The following is a 5,169-nucleotide window of genomic DNA, read 5'->3' as shown; positions in this document are numbered from 1 at the left end:
ATGGCCGCTGAGCCTGCGCGTCCAGAGCCTGTGCTCCGCAACGGGAGAGGCCACAACAGTGAGAGGCCCGCATACCGTAAAAAAAAAAAAAAAAAAAAAAAAAAAAAAAAAGATAGAGTCTCCTATCAGTTTGCCTGCTAAAGTTATGCTTTTATAAAAATTATTCTTGAGGCTGTGTTTTAGAGTCTTCTCTGTTGTAGTCTGTTACTATGCCTGAATAGATTGCTTTGTCCTGGCTTAATTGGGTGTGTGTCACTATGATAAATATCTAGATCACTATACTTTGTTATGAAGTTTTAACATTTATATTGTGCTTGTTTTATACTTTGTTAAATGCTTTTCCCCTTTCCTTATCTTGCTTAATGTTCAAAATCTTGAGATGGGTAATTTTTCCATATTACATATGCTAGAAACCAAGCATCCAAATATTTAAGTGATTTCCCCGAGATAATTTAAGTTGGGAAACTTTATTTTGTTTATACCAAAATCTATTATTGCTCTGAGGTCCAGAGCTTAGATGACACTAGTCTAAAATGACTTCATTCTCTCTCTATTAGGTATAAAGTCAAGACTAGATTCTTTGGACGGAAATCTGAGGCCCTTTGACATTTAGCATCAGCCTACCTAGTCAACCTTATTTCTCACTACCTTTCTGCTCACATGATGATCTAGCTGAACCAGACCACTCACCATTGTTCAACATAGCTTTTTGTTATCCATAATTTGTACCTTTGCTTATGCCATTCGTTTAACCTGGAATGTCTTCCTCCTGCCCTCCCCCATCTCTACTTCTCTGCCTGTTGAGAATGAACCATATTCAAGAAGCAGCTTAAGTGCCACCTCTTCCATGCATCCCTCCCCAATTTCTCTCTCATGCTCCATAGCCAAAAGAATTTCTCCCTTCTTAGAACTCTCTTGACACGTTGTTGATTCCTCTTTTATGATAGTTGCCTTGTTTTAAAACCATTATTGTTATTTATCACTTTATCTCCTCTACTAAAGTTTAAACTTCTTGAAGGTTATCTAATCTGCCTCTGATTCTGCAGAGTGCCATGAATACAGGGAGCATACATTACATATTTATTTAATTGAGTTGCCATTGACATCTCAATGTTAGCCTTAATATTTTACTGAAAATCTCTATCAAAATGATAGGTACAGGTTAAATATGAAATTACCAAATTTATTATCAGCCAATAATGCTATGAAGCAGTATAATAGGGAAGTGATTTTTTTGTTAGTGTTTATCATTTTTTAACATCTTTATTGGAGTATAATTGCTTTACAGTGGTGTGTTAGTTTCTGCTTTATAACAAAGGGAATCAGCTATACATATGCATATATCCCCATATCTCCTCCCTCTTGCATCTCCCTAGGGAAGTGATTTTTAAAATAGTTCTGCTCTAGAAGTGCTTTCCAATAAACGTGATTGTATAAATTTAAATAGATTACAATTAAATAAAACTAGAAGTTTGGTTCCTCAGTCACACTAGTCACATTTCAGGTTTGCAAAAGCCACATGTGACTAATGATTACTGTATTGGAAAGTTCAACTATAGAGCATTCCCATTAGTGTGGAAAGTTCTGTCGGACAGTGCTGTTATGCAATAATGGTTCTCCACATTTATTTCCACCTAGAAATGTATTCACAGAGGCAACTGATTTCATGGGTTTATGCAGACTTATTCACAGTCCCCAGTGCCATAGTGGTGCCACTTTCCTTCCCTCTTAGAACACAAATCAGATAGTAACATTACAGGAATAACTTTGACTCTATTTGAGGGAAAAATGAGACATGTACATCACATGAAACACCTCCCAAAAATATCCAGATGAAATTCTGAAGAAGAATTATAAGGAACTTTCCATTCTGCATATAAAATATAAATTGTACTGGAAATTAGAAAAATATTATGGTACTTGTGTTGGAACAGACGAATCAATGTAATGGAGCAGTGTCTCTTTCTTTGGAAATAGTAAACTATTTCCAAATATGCTATGGATTTTAAGATATGATAAAGAGGCATTTCAAACCCATGGGTTGGGAGAAAAGACACGTTTTTCAGTAAATGTGGTTAGGACAACAGGGCTAGTCGTTTGAGGGGAAGTTTAATAAAGCTACATCTATACTCACTATTTAAATCAAAGTCCCAGCTGGGTCAAAGGTTTAAATGTAAAAAAAAATTAAACTATAAATGTACTTGAGAATATATTATTTTAAAGTTTATATATTATAATTTAACATTTATAATATTTTTACAGTTTTGAGATTAAGGAAGATTTTCTAATCACTTTATGAAGACTGATGGCTTAAAGGGAAAGATAAATAAATTTTACCTTCAAAACCACTATATGGCCAAAAAAGTACTGTAATCAAGATTGAAAAAATCTAGGAAAAACTAGAAAAACAAACTAGGAAAAAATATCTGACACATAACAAAGATTAGATATTTGCAATATATAAAGATCCTACACATCAACTACAAAGTAAATGTCCTAACAGGAAAATGGTGAAAAGTTATGAGCATAATATTCATAACAGAAAGAATACCAACAGACAAACTCACTTTGAAAATAAAAACTAATAGTTTTCACCTGTCAGATTAGAGAAGATTTATGAGATTTACCAAACACAGTGTGGGGATATGGATTATCTAATGTACTGTTTAAACTGGTACATTTCCATAGGGTTATTTAGCAATCTGTATAAAAATGTGAAATGTACATACCTTCTATGAGCTAACGATTTTACTAAGAATTTTTTGTTAGAACATAAATGCAAATGCTAAAAGATATATATACAAGAATGCTTGATAACATTATTTTTTTGCTTACTTTGTTTATAGTAACAAAGCTTTGGAAGCAACCTAACTGGCTATACTAGTGGATTGACTAGGTAAATCGGGATGTGTCAATTTAGCCAATTAGTACATACAAATTAAGGATAATGTAGACCTACATTTATTGATATGGCAGTATATCTATATATACACTTTAATGGAAAAGGTAGATTACAAAGCAGAATAATTCAATGTCTGCATATTTCTATGTATTTCTATATAGCTACATGTGCATATAAACATGAAAATGTATAGAAAATTGTTCACCAAAATGTTAATTATTGGTGGAGGGATTTGGGGTTTTTCTTTAAAAAATTTTTTTTTTTTTTGTGGTACGCGGGCCTCTCACCGCCGCGGCCTCTCCCGCCGTGGAGCACAGGCCCCAGACGCGCAGGCCCAGCGGCCACGGCCCACGGGCCCAGCCGCCCCGCGGCGTGCGGGATCCTCCCGGACCGGGGCATGAACCCGCGCCCCCCGCATCGGCAGGCGGACCCCCAACTACTGCGCCACCAGGGAAGCCCAAAATGTTTGTGTTTTTAATTATTGTTTGTATTTACAGTGAGAATGATAAAAGCATATATAATGCAGGTAAAATACTCAGTACACAGCACTCAAATGCTTGGTGCATGATGGTAGTTATTCTTCTATCATTTACACAATAAGCTAGCCAAAGTTAGATGCAAATTTCAGAAGGATTCAAGTAATAAAGGTGGAAAAAAGGAAAGCATATAATAACTTGAATAAAATAAAATTGGAAAGAGTTCCTAATAATAAAAAGAAAGAGAAGTCAAGAAAAATCAATAAATCATTTTCCTTAACATTGAAAATGTGTATGTGTAAAACATAAAACAATAACAGGTAAAGATAAATTGGGATAAGTAATTGCAATATATGACAGATAAAGGTCTACTTTTACTCTGAAATACGACTTTCCATCAGCTAACCACACCCAAATAATTGTGTTATTTGGACTCTTATTTTTTTATATTATAAAAACATACATACGGTTATTGTAGTATTTCACATCCCACTTCTGATAACGCCTACATTAATTCTGGAGAGTTATGGATTGGTGGGGAAAGGAGCACACTTTGTAATATCCTAATTTAATTAGACAAGGAGAAAGCCTCATAAGATGGGAACAGATGCAGCATATCTTAGCATGGACTTAACCTGGTCCCTAGTTCCCTATAGATTTACAGCTGCCAGTACCACTATCTATACAGGGAACAGTCCTGGCAGACTCAAAAATATAGCTGATTTTTCTCCCCTGCAACATTAGATTTTTATACTCATAGTCTAGTCACCATTCTGGGGAAAAAAAAGCTTGTATTAACAAACTTTGTACTTCCATTTAAGGGGTGTTTAGCACTAACAGGCTCCACTGGTTCTTGAACCATACTCAGCATTAACAAGGCCAAATCTTGAACTGGGGAAAGAGCCAGATCAGTGCCGAGATGTCCCTGGACAAAATATCTGCCTTCAGCTTTCTAGGATACAAACATGTCCATTTCCCTGATGTCTACTCTCTGGTTCTTATTTGATATCCTTTTAAATGGGTGGTTCTGACACTGAGTTTGAACTAAGGACTATGACGAAAATTCTCTTATATACACACAGTAATGATAGCTAACCTCTACTAGGGCCTTATTATATTCTGGGTATTTTTCTAAGTGCTGTATATAAAATCACTTTCTCATAACCTATCTCATCGGAAGGTAGGCAGCATTTTTATTTGTATTTTAAGAAGAGGAAACAGACACAGAAATTCAGTAATTTGCCTAAAAACTCACAAAGCTATTGAAATGACTGTTGCGGGATGAGAAACTAGCCAGTCTAGCTCCAGAACCCATGCATTTAAACATGATACAAAAGTATATATACATATGTATGCTAAGGTAGTTATTTTATTTTTCCTGCATGCTGTTGTAACAGGTTAATTTTTTAGTTCCTTTGTGTAGCTTTCAAATTTTCTACAATTAGGATATGTTACTTCTATAATGCAAAGATACATGGTATTAAAAATTGAATTAATGCTTCAGATTGAGTCATGGACATAGCCCTCTCAACTCTTTGATTTTGTATTTTTTAAAGTAATCTAAGGCATTGGTACCCTGGTACATATTAATCAAAAAGCCCATTTATTATTTGAAGGTGGTACTTGCAGTCTGTTGATAGGAAGATAATTGTATTTTGCAACTGAAAGGCATAATGGGAACACCCCTGAAACGTTTGCTTTAAAGCCTAGTATGTATAATTATTTCGAAGTTGAGCCTAGTGAGAAGTCTTGTTAACTCCTTTGTGATATTGCTTCCTTTCTTATCCAGCC

This window comes from Lipotes vexillifer, unplaced genomic scaffold (genome assembly GCF_000442215.2).
Source record: "Lipotes vexillifer unplaced genomic scaffold, Lipotes_vexillifer_v1.1 scaffold669, whole genome shotgun sequence".
Lineage (NCBI taxonomy): Eukaryota > Metazoa > Chordata > Mammalia > Artiodactyla > Lipotidae > Lipotes > Lipotes vexillifer.
Note: the sequence above shows the minus strand (reverse complement) of the source record.